Source organism: Girardinichthys multiradiatus, chromosome 12, assembly GCF_021462225.1.
Source record: "Girardinichthys multiradiatus isolate DD_20200921_A chromosome 12, DD_fGirMul_XY1, whole genome shotgun sequence".
Taxonomy (NCBI): domain Eukaryota; kingdom Metazoa; phylum Chordata; class Actinopteri; order Cyprinodontiformes; family Goodeidae; genus Girardinichthys; species Girardinichthys multiradiatus.
This window is the reverse complement of record NC_061805.1, coordinates 19,135,558-19,162,792: the sequence shown is the minus strand read 5'-3', so window position 1 is coordinate 19,162,792 and position 27,235 is coordinate 19,135,558. Positions and strand designations below refer to the sequence as shown.

The window sequence follows — 27,235 nt, the reverse complement described above, 5'->3', positions numbered from 1 at the left end:
ATTACTGTTGCCATTAACTCTCTGTTCTGTTTTCTTTTATGTAGAGGGTACTCCCCACCTACTGCCTTTGTGTTCACCTTTGTCTCGTTCCTCAATACAGCCAATGACATTGCCAATTATGACTGTGTACTCTCTATGCTTTTCTTTTTAATGGAAAGTGCTCCTAGTTCAGTGTTTCTGTCTCCTTTCTGTCTAGTCAAACTGATGCCAGATATGATGTATTTCCTGATTCTGCTGGAGGTTTCTTCCTATTAAAAGGGAGTGGTTTCTTTCCATACTTGCTGCTCACTTGTTCAAGATGAGGGATTGCTGTCAAGTCGATGACTTGATGCAATTGGACAAATTTGGACTCCATATCATAGGATAGGAATTGGACCCATCATGCAAACTGCCTTGAGATTAAGCTTAGTGTGAGCTGAGCTACATAAACAAATTGAAAGGTTTGGCAACCCTTGTTACAGATGAGTCTCTCCTGACTTGACTGTTATTGTGTTATTTGAACAAGATTTAAGCAGAAAACTATATTTTGCCCTAAAAATAAAAATACAACAAGAAAGAAAAATGACACAAATCCAGCACACAGATTCAGCTGGTAAAACACAAACTCTAAACATGATTCTTATTATTTCTTTCAGTATTTATCTGAATAGTTTATTAAGTACAATGAGAAGACCAACATCTCACCTCTGTGCAAGTGTGTTGAAGGGTCTTCTCTGGCACAACATCAGAAAGATGTGTCTAAATAAGCTATTCATGGAATTCATCCATCTTTCTAGAAGCTGGCGTGAAATGATGCCAACATCATACAGCAGATAATTAGGGAACAGGAAACGGGTTCAAAGATCAATGGCACAGGCACTCACACCTATGAAAATTAGAAGGTAAGTCAACTTCTACCAATACATATCACATTTCACAACTAAAAACAATGGCAATAGTAAGAGCAGATATTAGACAATTTTTAACATACAATTTCAAAATTATCTGTACAACTATATGAACATCAAATTCAGTTGTTGAGAAATTGCTCTTACCACCAAGTGTCAGAGTGTCAGTACGGCAGAGGGTTCTTAAACGGAAGCGTCTCTGAATCCAAGTTGGCAGTAATTCTGTTGCCACTCCCTCTATGACTGACTGATAGCCAGGTGAACCGTCCTTGGTTACCTGGGTGTGAGGTGGGACACGGCTGTGGCATCATGGCTGGGTCATTCCACCCAGAGACCCTGAAGAAGCAAACATACACCCAAACCATTAGGAATGATGAAAAGGACAATAAGAACCAACTGTTCTCATTTCTATTCTCTCCATGAAGAAATCCCCCATTTAAAACACAAAGGCCCCAAACTCTTTGAGCTGATAATCACACATGAAGGAGTCACTTCATGGAGCTAACTTGGCACCACATGGTGCTGAACCAAAAGAAGTGGGCTGTTTCCCGTCCTACTTGGACCTGAATTTGGGAATGTTGGATGAAGGGAGGGAGGCAGGAGGGGTCGCAATGAGTAATCTCCATGGCAACATGTAGCCCAAGGATAAGGACTCCTTTGTACTTGGCCACAAAGAGGGAGAAAGAAGAGTATAGCTACAGAGTGTTTGAGGAGGTTGATGGAAGTAAGGACCGTGCTGGGGGAGTCCGGGAGAATGGAGAAGCTTCTTCAGAAAACAAATACATAAATGAATATACACAGGAATTTGCTGGTCTCCATGTGAGGTGTATAGTCAAAGAGATGAATTTCAATACTCTGTTCATTTAAAAAAACAGTCGGTCTCCATTTCTTTTCCCTTTCGAAAACTAGTAACTTTGCTTTTTTCATTTTAAATAATGTTGGCAGAGACAAAACACAAAGAGATCCACTTTCTACACATTGGTGAAAAGAGTTTTTAAAAGACTAAATCACAAGTGTAACCCATCTACATGTCTATGCTGTTCTTTTTTATAAGAAATGGTCAGACCAGCTGCACTCTGGGTGACCTGGAGTTGGCATTTCAGTTATCTTGCTGATAAACAGCATTCGATAAACCATGTCATAAGACATGTCATTTTTTCCTTAGACAAATCTCTACAGGTCAAACAAAGCACACATTTTCAATAGGAAGAACCCAGACAGAACACAAAAAAAGAACAGGGGAAACACTGTAAACCTCTATGTTTGCATATAAAAATATTACTTATACTTTTGTTGCCAAACAGCCCTGGCTGGTTAAAGCACAGACTTTATGAAAGTGTGCTGTGATATCTACAACAGGCTTTAATCGGAGGCAATCAGACTTTTAATCTGTTTTTTTCCTTTAAAACATTTTGAAACATATCCAAGTCTGGTTGCCTCCAATTAAACCCGTTGTAGTTGCCATGACCCGGATGACTGACAATCTGCACAGGCATTTGCTGTGGTATCTAGCATCAAGCAGTTAGCAGCAAATCCTTTAAGTATCGTACGTTGCGTGGTGTGGTCTCCATGGATGAGACTTAGTCCAGCACACCCACAGATCCTTGATTGTATTGAAATCTTGAGAATTCGGATGCCAAGCGACCCTGTTGTGCTCCAGTCCACCATTCCTGAATAATTTTTGCTTTGTGGCAAGTCTTATTATTCAGCTGAAAGACACAGCAGCCTTTTGGAAATTCAGTGTTTGTCAAAGGGTCTGCAGTAGTGCTTAGGTAGGTGGTTTGCATCAAAGTAGCATCCACATACATAGCAGGACACAACATTTCACTGTAGAAAATTACAAAAGTCTCACACAGCCTGACCTGGCTTGTCTACTTCCCATTGTAAACCATAGTGTCATGTGTTACCCAGGTAACCGACATGTCCCCGTCCAGCCAGGTGATGTAAAAGAAAACGTAACTTACAGGCCACCATCTTCCATTACGCTGCAGTCTAGTTCTGATGCTTGATTAGTCATTGCTGCTGCGTTTGGCAGTGGACAGGGCACTCAGACTTTTCTATGATTTTGCAGGCCCAGACGCAACAAATTGCAATGCACCATGTATATATTCTGGTAACTTAATCTCAAAACCAGACATCTGATCACGCAGACCAGGAACACCCTACAAGAGCTGCAGGTTTGGAGATCCTGTGACATAGACACCTAGATGTAAATCCTTAAACCTGCCCACTTTTTTTTGCTTCATACACATCAACTTTGAGGACAACATTTTCACTTACTGCATAAAATATCCCCTGACCTAACCAGATGTCATAATAAAGAGATAACCATTTTTTATTTAACCTCTCAGCGTTCTTATTGGTATGCCTAAACAGTGTGTACAATGGCTTACCAAAAAGGTATTTGTGTTCTCCAACCGCTTAGCCACCCAACATATGGTCTCTTTGCAGTAGGGAAATCGTAGGTTGCACATGAAAGCCTTTTTCAATTATGTGATCAAAACTACTCCAAAATAAGAGCATAATGCCAGGAAATAAATCTGACTCTTAACAACTAAAAAGGGTTCAGATTAAAACATTTCTAAAAAACTAAAACAAATGTTTATGCCGGCAGCTATTCTAAATATTGGAACCCTAATGTAAAGCAGCATCATCAAACTCCAACAGGAATCTCTGGTTCATATCATTACTGAGTAAAATGACAAAGAATAGGTAATATGAATCAATGTGCTACAGAAGAAGAGGAAGTATAACCTTTAGTAGTATTTATAGTTACTATCCAAATGTTAAGTTCCAGGACCTGCCCAATCTCTGGCCATATTTTGAAGAAGCAGAGGGCTGGTAGAGGCTGCCCAACCCTTCTATGGCCTGGTCGATTTGAGAAGCGAGTAAACACTCTGGCCTCACTCCAAGACATAATTCAGGTTGCTGGGTGTGTGCACTGATTTAGGAACTCAGGAAACTGAAAGCTGCATCACTGAACATTGTGACTAATATTTGCATTTAAAGCTTGTATTGTGTTATCTGAGGAGCACACAAACAGCCCAAAACTACTTTATGTTCCTCATAGATTAATGTCCAAATAAAGCAAACATTCCAGAATTTTTACCAAGCCTCTGAAATTAGTATAAGTTTGTATGAGAAAAGTTCCAGAGGGAGTGTTCAGTTTTATAGGTGTGGCCCTAAAACTTCAACTATAAACTCAGGTAAAACCAACTCATTTTAGTAACAACCCAAGAAGTCAACCAGTATCAGCAGCAACTTGCAGAGAGTTGGAAACAACCAGTTATTAATCTTCCTAAGCCTGTAATTTAAAAAGTAGGCTAAAGGCAGTTGAAAAAAAAAAAAAACTGTGCATCAATGTGTCCTTGCCATTCGCTGACACGGATTTCTCCTCTGCACCCAGAGGCAGTGGGAAGATGAAGCAAATGACAATGTCTCAACAGATCATATTGTTTCCACTGGCTGCAGGTCCTTTGGTCTTTTTGCCATTTCACACGTTTGAACTTTTGGTCATTCTAAACTTTTCCTTTTCTCCATTGAACAGTTTATGCTGATCATTAATTAATTTTTTCAAACCTTAAGGACATTTTGTTTCCGCTTTGACCACTGACAATTTAAATCTACTCATTGTCTGCTGTAAGTAAATGTGGTACTGTGACTCTAATAAAGAAAAGGCTTTCCTCCAAAAGGAGATCAGTTATAATTAAACTGGTTTGATGATAATCTGTCATATTTCTTACGAGCCAACTGGCCGAAACAGGGATCAGAAGCACAATTAATAAAAATATGGTATAATATAAAGCATTCTCAAAAATGATGTACCAATTAAATTATGCATGAGATTTGAGTATTTTTAGGATTATTCATCTAAATATTTTCACTCAACTACCAAGAGAAATAAATCAGCTAAGTTCATGGTATAATGTAGGGCTATAAACAAGCTATAAACAAAATGAACCAAGGAAGTATACAATTTTAGAGACCAAAATTCTTAAAACACTTCGGGGAATAGCTGGAATTGCATTGATCTTTTGGCTAGTTATTTTAACTTATCTCATTTTTCTTCTTGGAAATTGTTTTTGATTATTCTTTTTTTTAACAGTCCATGCACATATGAAACTGGAAAATCTCTTCTATTGTTAGCACCAGTAACACCCTTACATCATGAATTTAGTCATGGCAGGCACTAAAACTGTATTTTGATAACATACTGATAAATAATGGATCAACTGGCAATCAAATGTGTAGTGTAGAGCTTAGTCAATGGGACTGTGGGATTTCTATTCCCCTGTCCAAATTAAAATCTGCTCTGTATAACACATAACCGTTCATTTAAAATGGAAATTTAACAATAGAAGTGAAAGTTGCTTGGTATATTGTGTGTTAAAGATATTATCCATTATGGTTGGATGCAAAAGCATTTGAATTAAGATGATGGACATGCAGTGAAACTTCACCCTGGCCAAAGATCTTGAAAAATGTATAAATAGACTAGGAGGGCCAACCTATGGCTGCTATGTTTAAAGATTTATTAGAGTGTAAAAAAGTATTTCTGGGCCAATTTGACTCTTTTGAATATTTGGCTCTCCAGGTAAAGAGCCCGGTCCGAACCATGTTCTTGAATATTTACAGGCCAAAACAAACTTTTTCAGTAATTTTAATGAGCTTTTATCTGTGATATGTGTTGATTATGACTGTTTAATTATTGCGGGAGACTTCAACATTCACATGGACAATCCTGAAGACATAAGTGCAATAGATCTATGTGACACTCTTGGAAACTTTTGTTTGACTCAACATGTGAAACAGCAAACGCACAAACAGGGACATATTTTGGACTTGATCATCACTAAGGGTCTAAACATTTCCAAGGTGTCTGTAACTGATGTTGCCCTATCTGACCACTTTTCTGTTATTTTTGAAAGCATCATCTGCATTGACTCATTTTGCCAAAGAGACATGATAAGAAAACGCATCTTTAAGGACGGTGCTGCTGAAACCTTTAACCAGATTAACTCTTCTACCTCCACTTTGCCCTGTAACACTGTAGATGAGTTGGTAGAAAACTTTCATTCTAAAATCTCGGACATCATTGATTCAATTTCTCCAATTAAAGTGAAAGTCATTTCTGGGAAGAAAATGTCTCCGTGTAGAAGTGCTCCACCAGTCAGAAGTGAAAAAAAAGTGTTGAAAAGCTGAACGCAGGTGGCGAAAGACTGGACTCCAGGTTCACTATATTATCTATAAAGAGAGACTATACAGATATAACCTACAACTGAAAAATGCAAGGGAATCCTTCTTTTCTGAGATCATCAGCAAAAACATTAACAATGCTCGTGCATTATTTGCCACGGTCGACAGGTTAACAAACCCTCCTGTAACTGTAGCATCTGAACTCCACTCTACCAGGGCCTGCAATGAATTTGCTAAATTCTTTACTGAAAAAACCCAAAAGATCAGAGGGGCAGTCAGCACATCCACATCAACTCCAGTACCAATGATGTCTCCAACTAGAACTGATTTTGATCAAATTTCCCAATTTCACCAAATAAACTAAAAAAAACTTAGAAGAAATCGTACAGCAACTAAGCTCTTCTTCCTGCTGTCTTGATGTTTTACCCACAGCTTTCCTTAATAAAACTTTGCCTGTAGTAACATCTGATTTAACACAAATAATAAACACGTCCCTTTTGTCAAGTGTTTTCCCCCAGGCCCTAAAAACATCAATTATCAAACCTCTATTGAAAAAGAGCAACTTGGACAAGCTGCTACTACAGAACTACAGGCCTACATCAAACCTCCCCTTCATCAATAAGATTATTGAAAAAGCTGAGTTTCAGCAGTTAAACAACTTCCTAACAATGACCAACCGCTTCGATGTCTTCCAGTCAGGCTTCCTGCTCACCACAGTACAGAGACCGCTCTTGTCAAGGTGTTCAATGACATCCGTATAAATGCAGACTGTGGAAGAACCACAGTGCTGGTATTATTGGACCTTAGTGCAGCATTCAACACTGTTGATCACTCCATTTTATTAGAGTACTTGGAAAACTGGGTCGGCCTTTCTGGTACAGCACTCAATTAGTTTAAATCCTACTTGAAGGACAGGGACTTTTTTGTGTCAGTAGGTAACTTTACATCAGAGAGCACAAAAATCACATGTGGCGTTCCCCAAGGGTCCATTTTAGGGCCCCTCCTATTCAATATCTACATGCTCCCCCTAATTCAGATTTTAATAAACAACAACGTAAGTTATCATAACTATGCAGACGACACAGCTGTACGTTACGATGTCACCAGGTGACTATGAACCCATTCAAGCGCTGGGTAAATGCTTAGAAGAAATCAATGCATGGATGGGCCAACATTTTCTTCAGCTGAATCAAAACAAAACTGAAGTAATAATCTTTGGACCAGAGGAAGAGCGTTTAAAAATTAGCACACAGCTTCAGTTAATAGAGCTAGAAACCACCAGTGAGGCTCGAAACCTGGGTGTAGTGATGGACTCACACCTGAACCTTCAGAGGCACATAAAGACAGTAACAAGGTCGGCCTTCTATCACCTAAAGAACATCTCCAGGATTAAAGGACTAAAGTCTCAGCAGCACCTTGAAAAACTAATTCATGCATTCACCTTTATTAGAATTGATTACTGCCACGGTGTCTTCACAGGTCTGCCTAAAAAGTCGATCAGACAGCTGCAGTTGATCCAGAACGCTGCTGCCCGCGTCCTCACTAGAACTAAGAAAGTGGAGCACATCACCCAGGTTCTAAAGTCCCTACACTGGCTCCCTGTAGCTCAGAGAATAGACTTTAAAATACTTTTGTTAGTCTATAAATCACTGAATGGCTTAGCACCAAAATACATTACAGACTTGTTGTCAGTGTATCAACCACCCAGACCTTTCAGGTCATCTCGCTCAAATCTAGTCTGCATACCCAGAACCAGAACTAAACATGGAGAAGCAGCTTTTAGTTCTTATGCTCCACTAATCTGGAATAAACTGCCAGAAAACTGTAAAAGCGCTGAAACCCTAAATTGCTTTAAATCAAGATTAAAAACTTATTTGTTTAGAGTGGCCTTTGACTGTGCCATTTAGGCATGATTAGTTGCGTTTTCAGTCCAATTTTCCTTTCCTTTTCTTGTCAATCATTCTATTCTCTTTATTTTATTTTATTTTACTTTTTTAAATTACCTCTGTGGTTTGATTTTATCATTTGATTTGTTTTTCTGTGTCAGTATCTGTGTTTATTTGCTTTGTAATTGTATTGTAATTGTATGTACAGCGCTTTGAGTGTCTCGTTGCTGAAAAGCGCTATATAAATAAACTTACCTTACCTTACCTATGTGACAGGTTAGCACACAGAAAACTCAAAACAACTGGGACTCACTACAGTTAACCAACTAACGTAACTAGCTCAACAAAACAGGTACACAGGGGTGAAGAGTTGAAAGTGCATAATCATCATTGAGCTGTAAGCAACTTAATATGCCTCCAGTGGGTCCCTTTAACATGTGTAGCAAAAGCAGGTACTGAAGAAAGATGTTTACACGTTAGTTTATCCAAGTCAGCTCTCCAGCATTTGAGGGGCAAATCCAAGTCAAATCTAAAGTCTCCAATGGCTGAAATTAAGGATTCCTCACTAGATGCATGCCATCTAGTCTGCCCGTAGCACTACATTTCAGTGGATTATAAATTTACTTTTGAACATTTAACAATTTTCTGCTTAACTCCAACAGGAAATATTTGTATTTTGAAAAACCTGAAGTCTTTAAAATAATCACCACTGTTCACCCATCATTCACTATAAACTCCTCTGTAAAAGTATTAGACATTTAGACCTTGGTACACAATAAATAAATCATAATGAGAAAGGGCATTGTAGTAAGGAAATTAAAATGAATGTTGATTTTTTTTTTTATGAATGTAACAGGATGTGCTTTTATTTTGAAAAACCAAGTGTCCTCATAACAATGCTAGCTTATTAGCAACACAATAAGATGCTGGAGGCATGTTATGTTTAGTTTGTTCTGAATTAATCTGAAGTCCTTTAATACTAAATATACATCCGTGTGGTCTTTATTATTCTACTACAGCTACCATGGTTAGGTTATTATGCACATTAAACTGTTTGACACATTATAACTTAAGACAGCATTATAATTAAGAAAGACATACAGCTGCAGTGGTGTGTTGGAATGTGTATGTTTGTTCACAGGAGTAGATAAGATCGCCTACACATTAGCACTGTTGTGTGTTGAGGCCAGGGGAGACAGTGGCCATAAGGTCAAAGGCCAGCTGTCCGGTGTCACATGGGGCAGAGTGGACAGACACAGATCATCACAAGGAAGGTGTGAAAGACGTAACAGAACGAGATCATCCAAACACTGCTTCTACTGACCAATTAAATGAAACCTTAACTAAGACAGATATTAGTATCAGTAGCAACTAGAGCATCTGCATACTCGGCAAAAACATCTGTGAAACAGATAGAACACAATTAGAAATATGTGGTCTTTTTCACATTTTGTCACATTAAAACCACAAACTTAACAGCATGTTAATGGTATTGTATGTGACAATCCAAGACAAAGTAGTGTGTAATTGTGAAGAAGAGGAAAATATTTACATGGTCTTATATAAAAAAAAAAAAAAAAAAAAAAAATCTAAGAAAGTATGGCATGCATTTCTGTTCAGCCCTCTTTATTTTGACACCCCTTCAGAAGTCAACTAATAAATAACTACAGTTAACCAAAGTGTAATTTAATAAAAGATGTTGCATGGAGGTTCCAAATCCTAAAAAAAAAATACAGTAATGTTTGTAATTAACCTTAAACTTAAATGGGGTAGAAATATTTTTTGAAAGCATTATAACTACACACAGAAACAGATAAGCTGATGAGTCTGACATCAAAACCACCTCTCAGTAAAATCTGGGAAGGTGTCAGGGGCAGAGTTTAAGAGTAGCACCTTGTCGAAAAAAATAGCCTGACATTTGGCCTGTGTATATATTAATCACAACACACAAATGCCACATGCCTCTGCACACACACAGACAGAGCCTGGCATCCAAAGCCCCATCACTTTCTGTCTTTCAGCAGCATAGGAAAAAATATGCTTTCATGATTCTTCTGAACTGCCTTCTGTTTAACATCCACTGCGTCCCACTATAAAAAAAGATGCTGTGTTTGAAAGAAACACAGCTGCTGCACTTGCAGGAATCTGGATTCAAACTAGATAGCTCACTGGCTGAAAGCTGCTTTTCTTTTTCAAATTTCAAAGTAAATGGTGGAGCCATATCTTTTAAAAATAGTAATAGCTATCTTCTAAAATTAGCCTTAAAAACAACAAAAAAGACATCAAGTTTCGTCTCTGGCTTCACACTTGCACTTTGCCCTGCTTGAGTCCACACCATAACAGATTGTCTCATCAACTTTTGCAGATCTGAGCCCAGACTACTCCCAGGCCTGTTCTGTGCCTGGAGGCTGATAAAAAAATGCACACACACACTTGCTTGAGCACATTATTAAACATAAAAAGGTTCTGGCTCCAATGATCAACTTATTGATTCAATGACATGATCCAGTCTAGTAAAGACTGGATTGTAAGACAAATGAGTGTACATATGAGTGTTTAACATAAACATATGACAGGAAGTAGCACGGAAAAGAAATAGTGACAGAGTTGGATGTACACATGAACAGAGCAGATAAACCATAGAATTACAGCAAACATAGCAGTTAGGCTGTGGTGTCATGACATTCAGAACTGAGCAGGAGAAGTGACATTTTTGCTGAAAATAATGTTTGACTCAGGGTCCCCTCTGCCTCTCTTGCTCTCCCCTCCCTGTGTCTGTCTCCCTTTCATGTGGCCATTTTAGGAGTCGTTGAGTCATCTGAGCCCAGCTGACAATATGACTGAGATCAACAGTGGAGAACCTGACTTGAGAGCAGGAGAAGTTGTCACACTCACCCTGTCACAAATATGAGGTTAGTCTCCTTCCTTCCTTTACTTTAGGTCAGGGTAGGCAACACTGTCCTCTTCTGCTGGGTCAGGCTGCCTTCACCCTCCCTCTCTTGACTCACTGGTTTCTTCGTTTCCTTCGTCCTAAACAGTTCGAAGTGTGAAAAGACAGAGGGACACGTCAAGTTTTTCCTTCCTTTCCTTGTTTTGTCCGCTACCTTGAACTACTGCTTGCTTTCTCTCTCTATTTTCTTCCTGTCTACCTCTCCACCCTCATTCACACACACACATGCACAAATCAAAAACTATCAACAACTCCCAGCCCCCATTTGCCTCGCCTGTGCCCTCCTTCTCTGTTTAAAGCCACCCCCACTTTTTCTTCCTTTTTCTCGTTTATGTGCTACTGCAAAGTATCTTAGTGAATTCTCTCTTATCATCTCTCCAATTCTTTTTCAGTCTTTTCTCTGCCTCTTTCCTATTCCTTTCTGTCAATCTTTTCAACTCTTTTTCACTGTCCTGCCCTGTTCTCTCTCTCTCACACACTCACTCTGTGTTTTCTTTCTGTGGCTTTCCTCTCAGCTGATAGACTGGGGCATGCTTTGCTCACTCAGCAGTGAAGGCTTACAGAGGAAAAAAGGAGGGGGGATTGGAGGCTGCAAGTCGATTGGTGATCCAAAAGGGGGGTCAGCGGTAATGGGTGAGGTTCTGATTGGTTCAGAGGAAAAGAGTGAAAGGGGAGAGGAAGTGCAGGAAGCCAGAAGTCCACCCACCTGCTTCTAATGAGCCTGTTCTGCAGAATTGAAGACCACTTTTCCGAAACTGTGCATTCAAAGTTCATAAACTTGAAAGCATCTTTTGTCTTTTGTGATTACTTTGGATCTTTTCCACCCAGAGCAATATGTTTTGCTGCATGCAACTATCAAATGAACAACTTCTAATAATAAAAGGAGATTAGATCCAAACATCTATACAATTTGTCCTTTTTTTGCTGTCTTTCTTATACACAAGCTGTAGTCTGTGGAGCGTAAGAGCTTCAACCAGGAAACGCAGAAAACAGCCACTAGAGTACAGATAGGGAGTGGAGCACACATGAAAAAAAGTTTATCAGCAGAGCACCAGAAACAGCCATCACCTGTACGTGTGTGTATTTCTAGCATCTGTGAGCTAATAAGGAACAGCATGCTAATTATGCAATTAATGTCACAGAGGAATGTGGTTAAAGTACGCACTGCATAAGAAAATGCATCACACATTTGAAAATGCTCTCTCATCTCTCACTCACAAACAGGAGGCAAATATATACGTCAAAGAGCATCAGGCGTGCATATTTAGCACCCTTCTTAAGTTCTGCATACTTGTTGCAGACACAAACACACACCTTCCTGCAGTGTGCTGCATTATCTTTATAAGGAAGCTGTGGTTTGCCTTTTAATATGGGTCTGCTAGTTGGGACACACGAGACAAACCTAAAGACAGCTCTCTGTCTCTTCATGTTTCACTTACTGTCACCGTCCTGCTAAGAGTACAGATTTACGTCTGCCTCCTGGTCAGTTTCCAACTGTGACACAATGAATCTGTTTCTACCAGATGGAAAATGAACTCCTGCCTGTTGCTGTTTAGTTGTTATGTTATCTCTGGCATACAGGGGACAATGGTTTCAAAGAAAAAAAAAAAAAGTATAAATATGATATTGCACAAAAGAAAACATATAACAATCTATGTTTTAGTAATAAAAACAAATCAGAAAAGAGATACTAACAGATTTATATAAACTAAAACGCCTCACCTGCACTCTCTTGACACTCCTGTATTGCTGTTTACATAAATTAGCTGCCTAATCAGTGCAGTAAAAGATTCAGGCAACAGAGTAGTTTTAAACTACTCTGCATAAAAGAAACTGATGAATAACATGCAAATGAACAGTTATTTGCATCCATCTGCAGCCTTAAAATTGTTGTCAGACAATGAATAATTTCTTTGTAAAGTTTTCATACTCTACTTTGAGACATTTCCAAACCCCAAAATGAAGCATGGGCCATTTACCGTAATAAGGTATAACAAAGTTTTAAAAAGTCACAGTTTCAAAAGCGCTAACGTTTTCAGATAAAGTGTTGGAATGACCAGAGTTTTCTCAGGCAACATGGAGCATAGGGAAAAGTAGCACTATGGTATAGCACTGCTATGCATATACATGTTGCTGTGCAATGCTGGAAACTGGCTGAAAGAAGGCTGCTACACTTTTATTAAGTTTACAACAAAAAAGCAAGAGAAAAGTGCTTGTAAAGAGTTATGGTTACATGATCATTTATGGTGTGGAAACTAAAGGAATGACACCCATCATTCTTATTAATGAAATGCGGTTTTCAAACAGTTGGCAGGCTTTAAGCAGAAAAAAATCTGTCACTACCTGGGCTTATAATTAAGCAGCCCATATCAGGTTGTTAAAATCCCAGTGTTATCCAAACAAGAACAGAGCAGGAAAAGCTGGAAAAAAGAAATCAGCTTAATGACAAGTTGAAAAACTATCAACTACTAAATTTGGCAGGTGTTCATTCTATTGCTTGGATTGAGTGTATGTATCAAAAAGGGAAATACTTGTAGATTCATGCCTCCAAAACCTTTTAGAACAAGTGCCACTTTACTGACTACTATGCTTTATAAGTTCTTTATTTTTTAACAGCACTATATTTCAGTTTGTTGTACAGTATTAAGAAAAAAGTATTCTTATGCATTTGAGATGCATTTGTGAAGTCATAAAAGTAGTTGTTTTTAATCATTTGTTTAGGGGCACTAGTGGCCTTTAGTTTGTCATTTTCTTGACCGCAGCAAGACAGAAAATGGGTGAAGAAGGGGAAGCAGCACAGGTCCCTGTGGCCGGGACTCGAACCAGGGGACAACGGCCTCGAGAGCCGAAGCCTCTCTATACGTGGGTCGCAAGCTTTACTGCTGCGCCAGCACCACAACCCATTAGGTAAAAACAGTTTTCAGTTAAATTTTGATGAAATAAACAGGAAGGTGTCCTGAAATCAGGAAACCAAGAGAGACATTTTTGTCACCAACAATGACTTCAAAGTCCAAAATAGCTGCCTTATGTTTAAAACACAAATGCATATATAATGTAATGCATAAATTACAGCCATTACCCCATATTGCAAACACTTTAAAAGAAAATGCACAGACTGAAGGTACTTTTTCATAGAGGAAAAATGCAGGCCCCTCTTGCTGCAGTTCAATAGTGAGCATTCCTTTGTGGAGTGTGTGCAAACATATATGTGAGCAGAGAAGTGGTTTAAAAAAAAAAATAAAATCACGTGTTTGTGCACCTCCAAATATAGAGATGTAGGGACAGGAGAGAGGAAAGGGAGGAGACAGAAGGTAGAGGAGGAACCTTAAGAGACAGTGAGATAAACTGATGAGCAAAGACTGAGATGAGACATGGTTCCTGTTTTCAAAACAGGCTCAACAGCATCTTCCCATAGCAGTTTCTTAATAACATGAAATTCCTTGTTCCAAAGCAGCCCTGAGTGATCCTATGCTGCAGCACATACAAACACACTTACAATCTTCTGTTGACTTAAGAGTCGAGGTTGTTTCCTAATATGGGGGAGGGGGTCATGGGGAAGGGTGTTTTTATCTCTGCGTAGACCCTGTCCCCATATGAGGGCACTGTCAATCCAGAACACACATTCCTCTACCGCTGACTGGAGCACGAGTTAGCATTTGTCTTTTGTGTCGAACGATGATGTCGAGGGAGACTGGATTTTTGTATTAGCTTTAGCAAAAGAAATGCTGTCTGCCATGTATCACATATTTAAGGTTTCAAGGTGACAGTGTCAGTTTGAAGCTTTCCGCAAAATCTCTAAACAGTTACATACTTACACTAAATGTAACAATTTAACCCGCATGTGAGCTATCTAAGAAAATCAGTTGATCAGTTTTGACTGAAAGGTCAAAACTTACAAGCCATGATAGGGGTAAGAACAGAACAAAAACAAGGAAATAAGAGAGATGAGTGAAATGACAGTATAATAATGTGCATATGTGTATGAAGGCAGAGGGGGTCAACGCCCATGTGAGCATACTTGAAGCATGTACTCCTGTGTGGGTTGAGCGCTAAACAGTGTTATGCACTGAAGTGAAAATATAACAAAAGAGTTTGTGTCTTTCTATCAGTGTATCAAAACAACGTTCATAACAAACCTTTACAAGAAAATATGAAATGATAGTGTCCTGCTAAGTTGCTTGATTAAATGTGCTTGAATGTTTGATTCAGTGTTTTCCAATAGTTCAAGAGAGTGTAAGCTGTATAACAGGATATTTCTTGTATCCTAATAAATTCATTTACCTCATGTATTATAAATCAATATACAAGAATGCACTCTTTACCTTACAAAAAAATATATAATTCATAGTTAATTTATAGACAATGTCTTGGATATCCCGTTTTCTGTTCTCAGGCAGCTGATTTTATAACACACCAGGATCTCTAAACCACCATAATCCCATAACCAAACTTTACTGTTGTCAGATAACAAGTTCCTGCATGCTGTTACCCACCCATTGTAGCCTCTTTATACTAACATTTGTAGAGGTCTGAGGTAATCTGTAAAGAAAAACTGTGTCTGACCAACTGTGAGTTATAAAGCTTCCATTGGTGATCATGATTTGCAACAGCTAGATTGGCAAACAAAGAAAAACGAGAAAGTCCAAAGAGCTTAATGAAGATCTAAGGAGCGAATTTGTAGATTCGTACAAGTTTTTTTGAAACAAGTCCTAAACAACCGTAGATACCAAGATAATTTTAACCTCTTGTACATAAGTAGAAATTATGCAGATGCATCACCATCAACTAGAAAAAGACCCAAAATCTGCCTCAGATGATGAAACTGGTAAGAATGTGCAGGAACATCCCACAAATCCATCAAGGCTCAAGCCTGCCACAAACTGGAAAACTGCATTTCACACTAGTAACCCTTCTACTGTGCAATTTGATTTACGTCAACATTTACAGAGAGGATGGCAATAAGATAAAAGCCTCTGTTATAAAGCTGCCAAGATGGATAAACAAATACCTTCTGAAAAAACATTTTATTATCAAAGAGGACAAAGACAGCTATATGGCCACAATGACAAGAAGTATGTTTAGCACAGTCAAGGTGAGATGAGGCTGTCATATCTATGAATGTGGTGAACATGATGGTGGCAGCATCATGCTGTGAAGCTCTTTCAATGCCAGTGATACATGTGCATTGCACGAGGCAGAAGAAATAACAATGGAAAGGCAACCGCCACAGTTTCCTAATTTTTACCTCAAAACAACAACAATAATGTTGAAATGGCACAAATGGGTGCTTTACCAGAAAAATGATCCCAAATAAATTTCTAATCTGGTTATGGAATAGATGTAGAAAGATAATATCAAGGAACTGTAGTTGCTTTCCCACAGTCTAGACCTCAACCCCACCTGAAATGTGTAGACTATGCTTAACCTTCTATTATTATTATTACTATTATTACAAATTAGCCTAAAACTGCTTTTGGTCTTCATGTAGCTATGGTGTAATACATATCCCATTAATGTCAGCGGATGTACAGGTCCTTCTCAAAATATTAGCATATTGTGATAAAGTTCATTATTTTCCATAATGTCATGATGAAAATTTAACATTCATATATTTTAGATTCATTGCACACTAACTGAAATATTTCAGGTCTTTTATTGTCTTAATACGGATGATTTTGGCATACAGCTCATGAAAACCCAAAATTCCTATCTCACAAAATTAGCATATTTCATCCGACCAATAAAAGAAAAGTGTTTTTAATACAAAAAACGTCAACCTTCAAATAATCATGTACAGTTATGCACTCAATACTTGGTCGGGAATCCTTTTGCAGAAATGACTGCTTCAATGCGGCGTGGCATGGAGGCAATCAGCCTGTGGCACTGCTGAGGTCTTATGGAGGCCCAGGATGCTTCGATAGCGGCCTTTAGCTCATCCAGAGTGTTGGGTCTTGAGTCTCTCAATGTTCCCTTCACAATATCCCACAGATTCTCTAAGGGGTTCAGGTCAGGAGAGTTGGCAGGCCAATTGAGCACAGTGATAAACCATTTACCAGTGGTTTTGGCACTGTGAGCAGGTGCCAGGTCGTGCTGAAAAATGAAATTTTCATCTCCATAAAGCTTTTCAGCAGATGGAAGCATGAAGAGCTCCAAAATCTCCTGATAGCTAGCTGCATTGACCCTGCCCTTGATAAAACACAGTGGACCAACACCAGCAGCTGACACGGCACCCCAGACCATCACTGACTGTGGGTACTTGACACTGGACTTCTGGCATTTTGGCATTTCCTTCTCCCCAGTCTTCCTCCAGACTCTGGCACCTTGATTTCCGAATGACATGCAGAATTTGCTTTCATCCGAAAAAAGTACTTTGGACCACTGAGCAACAGTCCAGTGCTGCTTCTCTGTAGCCCAGGTCAGGCGCTTCTGCCGCTGTTTCTGGTTCAAAAGTGGCTTGACCTGGGGAATGCGGCACCTGTAGCCCATTTCCTGCACACGCCTGTGCACGGTGGCTCTGGATGTTTCTACTCCAGACTCAGTCCACTGCTTCCGCAGGTCCCCCAAGGTCTGGAATCGGCCCTTATCCACAATCTTCCTCAGGGTCCTGTCACCTCTTCTCGTTGTGCAGCGTTTTCTGCCACACTTTTTCCTTCCCACTGAGGTACCTTGATACAGCACTCTGGGAACAGCCTATTCGTTCAGAAATTTCTTTCTGTGTCTTACCCTCTTGCTTGAGGGTGTCAATAGTGGCCTTCTGGACAGCAGTCAGGTCGGCAGTCTTACCCATGATTGGGGTTTTGAGTGATGAACCAGGCTGGGAGTTTTAAAGGCCTCAGGAATCTTTTGCAGGTGTTTAGAGTTAACTTGTTGATTCAGATGATTAGGTTCATAGCTCGTTTAGAGACCCTTTTAATGATATGCTAATTTTGTGAGATAGGAATTTTGGGTTTTCATGAACTGTATGCCAAAATCATCCGTATTAAGACAATAAAAGACCTGAAATATTTCAGTTAGTGTGCAATGAATCTAAAATATATGAATGTTAAATTTTCATCATGACATTATGGAAAATAATGAACTTTATCACAATATGCTAATATTTTGAGAAGGACCTGTATATTCCCCACATACCAAGAATTATATTAGAAGCAATTTGCTGTCATCAAGCAGACAAGATATACCTGATTATGCCTTATTTTGCTAATTTACACATCACAGTCCTTTTACACCAAACCTTTGGAACGCTTTGTACCGTGCCAGAGTCCAGATTCTGGCTCAGATTACGCTGGTGTGAACCCAACCCAGACCATGAAATGGACCACAGAACCCTGGCATGGTTACAACTGCCAGTCTCTGAATGGTTTATCCAGAACCTGGAGTGGTTTACTCGCAGTGTGAATGCATGCTGAGCCAGCGTATCAACAGCATGTAATGTAAGAGCAGCACATTTGAGTAGAAGAAGTAGTAGTAGTGGAAAAACAGATTAAAAGCACGAATTTGAAGACAAATAAGTCTGAAAATGTTTTGTGGGGCTACGTGGAGTTAGTTTAGTTAAGTTTTTTCTTTTCAATCAACGCAGTACTGCCCCCGAAACAAACCGTTGACTCTGCATGACTTTGTTCGGTTCAATCTAAAAACTCTGTGTGAAAGAAATACAGGGTCAACTAAAGGAGTTAATTTTCTCACTTTTATCTTCCCTGGACCAATCCCTAGACCGGACCAGCAGTATAAATGCATCCTTAAATACCCGTTTAAATATCGATTTCATGTGCTGCATTCAAATGAACAAGGTCTAACTAATTTGACATAGGCTTAGCAGCAAAATCACTAAGAATTTATATTTTCATAACATTCATGTAGTAAGGGGTTAAAAGCTGGATCCGTTCCAGAAAACCAAACAAATTATAGGAATGCTACCAAGTGTGTAAAGAAGGGTGGTCAGATATTCAGTTAGAATTATGCCAGGAGTTTTCTGATGCCAATATATAGCCTTTGGATCAAAAATTTAAATAAATAAAATTCCCCATAAAAAGAAATCACTTTGGGTTGTTTGTTGTTTAATCAGCTGACCCTGAAAAAGAGCCCAAATGAATAATAAAAATAATAATAATAAAAAACACTCACGTCCATGATGAATGTATGCAATGTTCTGATTGGCACTGTAAAAGCATTAAGTTAAATCTAAACTCAATACATTTATGTTAAGCAGACATTAATAATGGATGGTAATGATTGCCAGCTAAGCTAAGAGCAGGTTGAAATTACAAATGTTAAATATGTAAAGACTCAGCCAATCTTATACAAAAGCATATTATACTGCACTCTTGACTCCTGTAAGATTTCAGCCCTTCTCTTGATGCAGGATAAACTATTCCCTATGCCAGAACTGAAACCAACCAATATAAACATAGATAAACCTAACTGAAGGTGAAAGATTGAATGTTCCATATTTTCTCCATACTATTATGAACAAACACTAACCATGTAAAAGAAAAGATCAATCATGTAAAAGAACATGACATTGGTAGAGATATTAAATTACAGGACATAAACAATGTTAAACAAATAATGTAAACCCAGAGTTAGAGAAGCAAACTATAACCAAATAGAGCAGAGCTTCTCTTTTCTAAAAACAGAAATATCACTGCTTCCCCTCGTGCAACAATTTCCCGGATTTTGTAAATTTGGAGATTCGTCTTCCGATTTATCTTCTGTGTATCCTGCAGTGTCATGCAATGTGCCACTATGAATAAGTCTCCCAACGAGCATTTATAAAGTTTGGTGTGATCCACTTGATCTTGTTGTATTTCTTAAATCTAATTTTTAAGTAGTAATTAATCATCACAAGAGCTACGTGAACCTCATGACCTACATTTACCACTAATTAAATGCAAGACTGAGGCCAGTTTTTCATTTTTTTTAACATTTACTTTCCTCAATGATGTTTAAAATGTTTGATGAACCAAACAGAGGAGAATAAAAATAATCTGGAAGAGACTTGTGTGCAACAGCCAGAAAAAGCAATTAGAGGAAATGTGGAGACAGGGAAAAAGTGTGGCAGCCCGAATCTTGGTGACAGGCCCAGCCAGCTCAGAGGAATGTTCCAGAAAAAACATGCTGCCTATTCATGGAGGACAGGAAATAAAAGCTCTCTCTCCCTGTTCACCTCGTTTATTTTCCCTCTCACTCCTCAATCCTTCACTGCCTGTCTTTTCACCCATCTCTCATGCTCTTTAATTTCATGCTAGAGGGAATCTTGTATTGTATGTTAAGAAGCATTGATTTCACTGATACAAGCAAATTGTGTTCCAATCTGATATTTATCTGGTAAAGGGAAAAGAGAAGGGGGAAAAAAAAAGTTTTCAGTCTTAATCACTTGGCTAATGTCTAACCAGCATATGGTCAATCTTTCACCAGCCAATCCTACTGATGAATGGTTACCAACAAAAGGTAGAGAGGATTAACATTTAACATCTAAAGTGGATGGTCAAGAAGATCACAGGAAAAGTTGGAGCTCATTTATACCTACATTTCTGGGGGAGTTGCTAAGAGAAATGTTGGAGTGCTGGGTCTACAGAAAAAATACAAAGAGTAATTATATGGATTAATGCATTCACACTGCTTTTCAGTAATATGTTTGTCCAATCAGATGGATTCCCTTTTTTCTGGATGATTTTTCCACACCTAAGTAAGTTTATGAAAAGTGCCCCAAGCTTTGTATTGACAGATGCAAAAAAACAAGAGTGAAGAAAATGTGGCATGACACAGCATATTGCTGTTTTTCTATCATTTCAATTAAGTTTTCAATTCAGTTTATTTATATATCGCCAATTCACAACACATGTCGTCTCAAGGCACTTCACAAAAGTCAGGTACATACATTCCAATTAATCCTAACCATTGAACAGTGCAGTCAGATTCAGTTGTTTATTCAAATTGGATAAAAAGTTTTTCTATCTAAGGAAACCCAGCAGATTGCATCGAGTCAGAGATTTGTAGCAGTCACTCCTCCTGGATGAGCATGTAGCAACAGTGGACAGTCACTGGCGTTGACTTTGCAGCAATCCCTCATACTGAGCATGCATGTAGCAACAGTGGAGAGGAAAAACTCCCTCTTAACAGGAAGAAACCTCCAGCAGAACCAGACTCAGTGTGAGCGGCCATCTGCCACGACCGACTGGGGGTTTGAGAGAACAGAGCAGAGACACAAAGAGAACAAAGAAGCACTGATCTAGGAGTACTTTCTATGGGAAGGAAAAGTAAATGTTGATGGATGTAGCTCCTTTAGTCGTTTCATCTAGAAAGAAAGAACAGATCAACTTTGAGCCAGTTTTCAAGGATAGAGTCTGAAAGAGAGCACATATAATTAGTTACAGTAAAAGCTCAGTCAATTGCTATATCTAGGAGAGAGAAAGGGTTAAACACTGAAAGACAGGGCCAAGTGGATCATCTGTAGAAGGTGAGCATTAAGTTGTTGCCAGCAGAAGCTTGGTCAATGCCCCTCTCCAGAAAGGTGTCACAGGTAGACACAGTGTCAGGCCAGGTGTAGCTTCTAGGAAGAGAAAAGAGAGAGAACATAAAGTTAAAAACTGAAATAACAGCAAATAATGCAAAATTGGAGAGTAGTGTGAGAATGTAGCGAAGAGGGTGAAAGTGGTCATTATATCCTCCAGCAGCCTAAGCCTATAGCAGCATAACTACAGAGATAGTTTCAGTTTCAGTTTTTTCATTTATATAGCGTTTATTTACAACAATGTCGTCTCAAGGCACCCCACAAAGGGTCTGGAACGGCGCGGGGCCGCCAGGGAGGCCAGACCAAACCACTGAGTGCCAGAGCCCGGCCACCCCAGAACGGGCCAGGTGTAGGGGCACTAAGTAAAATAATAAACTGATAAAATTTGTCCATCTAGAGGCCACTGATGGCCATTGTTATACTAAAAAGCCGGGATACCTCTCTCTGTCTTACTTAATATAACCGTTGGAAAAGAGAGGGGGTCATACAGGTAGCAGAAATGGAGGGTGTGTTAACTGAGCCGGTTTAGGCTAAACCTGACTCGCCCTTACTCCGTCCAACAGGGAGGGAGGAAGGCGGAGGTACAAAATAAGGAAGATAGCCTAAACCACTCTAACTATAAGCTTTATCAAAAAGGAAAGTTTTAAGCCTAGCCTTAAAAGTAGACAGGGTGTCTGCCTCATGGACCAAAACCGGATGCTGGTTCCACAGGAGAGGAGCTCGATAACTAAAGGATCTGCCTCCCATTCTACTTCTAGAGACTCTAGGAATCATCAGTAAACCTGCAGTCTGGGAACGAAATATTCTGTTAGGAAAATATGGAAGAATCAGATCTCTGATGTATGATGGAGCTAAATATTAAGGGCTTTATATGTGAGGAGGAGAATTTTAAATTATATTCTGGATTTAACAGGGAGCCAATGAAGGGAAGCTAAAGTAGGAGAAATATGATCTCTCTTTTTAATTTTCATCAGAACTCTTGCTGCAGCATTTTGAATCAGCTGAAGGCTTTTAACTGCATTTTGTGGACATCCTGATAGTAAATAATTACAATATTCCAGCCTTGAAGTAACAAATGCATGGAGTAGTTTTTTAGCGTCACTCCTGGATAGGATATTACTAATTTTGGCAATGTTCCAGAGGTGAAAGAAGAAAATCCTAGAAACCTGTTTAATATGGGATTTAAATGACATGTCCTGGTCAAAAATAACACCAAGGTTTTTTTTTACCAGAGGTCAATCTAATGCCATCCAGGTTAAGTGATTGACTAAGACTCTGATCCAAAGACAACAACTTCTGTCTTGTCTGAATTTAGAAGCAAAAAATTTAAAGTCCTCCAAGTTTTTATGTCTTCAAGACATGCTTGTAGTCTATCTAACTGGTTGGGCTCATCAGGATTCATGGATAAGTAAAGCTGAGTATCATCAGCGTAAAAGTGAAACTTTATCCTATGCTGCCCAATAATTTGACCTATTGGAAGCATATATATAGTAAAGAGAATTGGCCCAAGTACTGAACCTTGTGGTACTCCATAATTAACCCTGGAGTTTAAAGAAGATTTATCATTTACATGAACAAACTGGAATCTGTCAGACAGATAAGATTTAAACCCGCCTAGCGCTGTTCCCCTGATCCCTACAGCATATTCCAGCCTTTCTAAGAGAATATTATGATCGACTGTATCAAATGCAGCACTGAGATCTAACAGAACCAGAACAGACACAAGTCCATTACCTGAGGCCATAAGAATATCATTAGTGACTTTAAGCAGAGCTGTTTCAGTGCTATGATGAGCTCTGAAGCCTGACTGAAACTCTTCAAACAGGTCATTGCTGTGTAAATGCTCACACATTTGATTAGCAACTGTTTTCTCAAGAATTTTAGATAAGAACGGAAGATTGGATATAGGTCTGTAATTTTTCAAGTCATCTCAATCAAGCGAAGGTTTCTTAAGTAAAGGTTTGATTACAGCTACCTTAAAAGCCTGTGGTACATATCCATTTACTGAGGATAGGTTAATCATACCTAAAATGGGTCTGGTAATCAGAGGGAACACTTCCTTAAATAATTTGGTTGGGATTGGGTCTAACATGCAAGTTGAAGGTTTAGACAAAGCTAATATTTCTGATAGCTCAGGAAGATCCACAGGATCAAAACAGTCCAAACACAAATCAGGTTCTGCAGTTATTTCCAAGGTTGTCTCACTTGCTGAGGATGAAGTAATCATCTTTGGGAGTATGTCAAAGATTTTCTTTTTAATAGAATCAATTTTATTTAAGAAGAATCCCATAAAGTCATGACTGCTGAGAGCTAAGGGAATGGATGGCTCAACAGAGCTATGACTCTGTGTACGTTTAGCAACTGTACTAAAGAGAAACCTAGGATTATTCTTGTTCTCTTCTATTAATGATGAGAAATAAGCTGTTCTAGCTTGGCGAAGTGTCTTTTTATACAACAGTATGCTATTTTTCCAGATTAAGTAGGAATCCTCTAGGTGTGTAGAGCGCCATTTTCTCTCCAGTTTTCTAACATTGTGCTTTAAAGTACGTAGATCTAAATTAAACCAAGGAGCTAGCCTCGTGTGAATAATTACCTTCTTTTTCAAGGGGGCTGCATTGTCTAATGTACCACGCAATGATGAAGTAACACTATGAACAAGAGAATCAATTTGTGAAGGGACAGAAACAAAATTATTGCCGTCCATTGTGCTTTTCAGTGACAATGAGGAAATTAAAAGTGGAACAGATTCTTTAAAGGTTGTTACAGCATTGTCTGATAATGATCTACTATAATTAAATTTTCTTTCAGGTGTGGAGTACTCTGTTAAATTAAACTCAAAGGTTATTAAGAAATGGTCAGACAGGACAGGGTTATGAGAAAATATTTTTATATCTTTACACTCAATCCCATATGTCAGCACAAGGTCGTGAGAATGAAGACAAAGGTGGGTAGGTTTGTTAATATTTTGTGCAAAGCCAATTGAGTCTAAGATAGCATTAAACGCTATATTTAGGCTATCACTTTCAGTGTTAACATGAATGTTAAAATCCTCCACTATAATAACCTTAACTGTATTTAACACTAAATCAGATAAAAGGTCTGAAAACTGATCTAAAAATTGAGAGTAAGGGCCTGGTGGACGGTACAAAACAACAAACAGAAGGGGTTTTAGTGCTTTGCAATTTGGATGAGGAAAACTAAGGATTAAATATTCCAAAGAGTTGTAGCTATTGATTGGTCTGGGACTAATCAATAAATCGGACTGAAAGATGGTTGCTACTCCTCCTCCTCGCCCAGTATTTCGAGGAATGTGAAAATTTTAATAATTAGTAGAAGTTGACTCGTTTATAGTAACATAATCCTCTTGCTGCAGCCAGGTTTCTGAGGCAAAATAAATCAATCTGATTGTCACAAATCAGATCACTAACTAGCAAAGTCTTTGAAGAGAGAGATATTATGTTCAGTAGGCCACATTTAATTGTTTTATTTTTGTTTTTAGTCTGAGTTGTGTTTATTTCTATGAGATTTCTATGAGATTTTAATTATTAAAACAGAATGTTTTAATAATTAAATAGCATATGTGTGTGTCTGCAGGCTTTAACATGCAGTGCCTCTGATGCATTTTGGTCTCGATATTTAAAAAAGTTCAAAGAAAGGTGTGGCCAGGGTTAATCTTGAGGTCAATTTAACTTATAATGAGAAGGCTGCCCGGCAATGCCTAATAGATCACTGAAGAGACTTCCATTCACTGGGGAGAACCTAACCCAAACATTAACCTCTAATCTTCACCGAAACCAATCCAAACTTTACCTACACCTCATCATCATCCTGACCAGAAAAACAGGGAAGACATTTTGCTTTAATCTGACCATAATTTGAGCCTCACCATATAGATAAACTGATGAGTTGATCATTTACCATATACCACGTAAAAAATAAAATTTTACACACTTAGAAATCTAAATTGCAATGAGCAAATGCATACGGTGAATTTATAAAGCACTATTCAGAAATGGTCATATGTTTAAAAGTTTTTTTTTCACAACCACAAAATAAAATTTTTATATTAGTATGTCAGGTAATAGAATCAATTGGGTGTGGTGGAGGAGAGATACATCTAAAACCTAAAGGACTGTGGGCCATGAGGACCAGGGTTTTGACAGATTTTTTAGGATGTGTCTCTACCAGGTTTGCAAATCTAGAGTCTGGAATTTGTGCCCATTCTTCTTTGAAAAACAGCTCAAGCTCAGTCAGACTGAATTGAGAGCATCTATGAAAAAACATGAGGTCATGCCACACTGGGTTTGGGTCTAAAATTTGAATAAGCTTTGAATAGGCCATTCTAATATTAGACTTTAATCTAAACTAATCCACTGCAGCCCTGCTATGTGTTTAGGGTTGTTGCCTTACTGAAAGGTCAACTTTTGCCCCAGTCTCAACGCTAGGATTGCCCTGTATTTAGTTCCATCTATTTTACCATTAACAGTTTCCTTGTTCCTGCTGAAGAAAAGTATCCCCAAAACATAATGCTGCCATCACAAATTTTCACTGTAGAGATGGTCTCTTTAGGATGAAGTCCATTGTGTGTTTTGCTATAAATTGTGTTTTACAGGTATTTCAGTTTTTTGTCTCGTCTCACCACAGTGCCATGTTCCACATATTTAATGCATTCCCTACATGATTGGTGGGAAAACCACAAACAGGGCTTCAAAACAATGAGGTTCTTCTTGCCACTTTTCCACAAAGGCCAGGTTTTTGAGGGCATGACTAGTTGTCCTGTGAACACATTCTCCCACCTGAGCTGTGAATCTCTGCAGCTCCTAAATGGTAAATGACCTGGACTTGTAGAGCCTTTTTATCAAGTATGAGGACTCCAAAGCGCTTTACACTACAATCAGTCATCCACTCATTCACCCACTGACAGTAGTAAGCTACACTGTAGCTACAACTGCCCTGGGGCAAACTGATAGAAATGGGGCTTCCATACAATCTGTGACACCTCCGACCACCATCAGGAGGCAAGGCGGATGAAATGTCTATCCTGAGACACAATGACTGAGTGGGACGGAGCGGGGAACAATCCTCCAGTTACAGGATGAACACCTACCACCTGAGCCACTGTTACTCTTGTAGTTACCATGACCCTTATGGCTGCTTCTCTAATTAATGCTTACCTTGCCTAGCCTGCCAGTTTTGGTGGACAGCCATGTCTTTGCGGGTTTGCAGTTGTGCCATACTCCAGTTTCAGATGATGGACTGAGCAATGCTCCATGAGTCATTTAAAGCTTGGAACATTGTTTAATACACTTAACCCTCTTTTAAAACATCTTATAACTTTATCCTTGACCTCTCTGCTGTGTTCTTGTTACTTGCTGCATATTCACTAATATTCTCCAACTAACCTCTTAGGCTTTCACACATAAAGGGACTCTATCTACTAGACTAGTTAGGTGACATCTAAAGGCAATTTGTTGCAGTAGATTTTATTAAGGAGCTGGATACAAGTGCATGTCACACGTTTCAGGTTAATGTTTTTAAACCATGTATCATGTTCCTTCCACTTAGCAATATTTTATATGCTACAACCCTTTTGCTTTATCCACTTTAACAAATGGAAATAAGCAAGGGGTATAATCTAGTGTGGTGCTTCCCTTCTTATGTGATATTAATGTTCCTGTACATGGTCTTCAACAAATGAAATTAAACTCAACCATTAAAAAAGGTCCAAATGACAGAAGTACATCAAGATGACACATTTATTTATCCAAAAAGAGTTTAGATGAAAATTTTAGCCATTGCATTT

At 38.7% G+C, this 27,235-nt stretch overlaps 1 protein-coding gene across 3 annotated transcripts in view; it reads right to left on the bottom strand.

Moving 5' to 3' along the window:
- LOC124878077 (protein FAM214B) overlaps positions 1 to 27,235 on the bottom strand; it is a 45,958-nt gene that overhangs the window by 10,730 nt on the left and 7,993 nt on the right. Inside the window, exons 1-4 of one of the 3 annotated variants that reach the window (XM_047381847.1) lie at positions 11,403 to 11,420; positions 10,865 to 10,999; positions 1,035 to 1,223; positions 685 to 865 (exon numbers count right to left, since the gene is read on the bottom strand). The gene's annotated coding sequence lies outside the window, so the exon portion shown is untranslated. Of the gene's footprint in view, positions 1 to 684; positions 866 to 1,034; positions 1,224 to 10,864; positions 11,000 to 11,402; positions 11,421 to 27,235 lie in introns of those variants that run through there. The other 2 variants (XM_047381846.1, XM_047381848.1) reach the window with 2 other exon arrangements.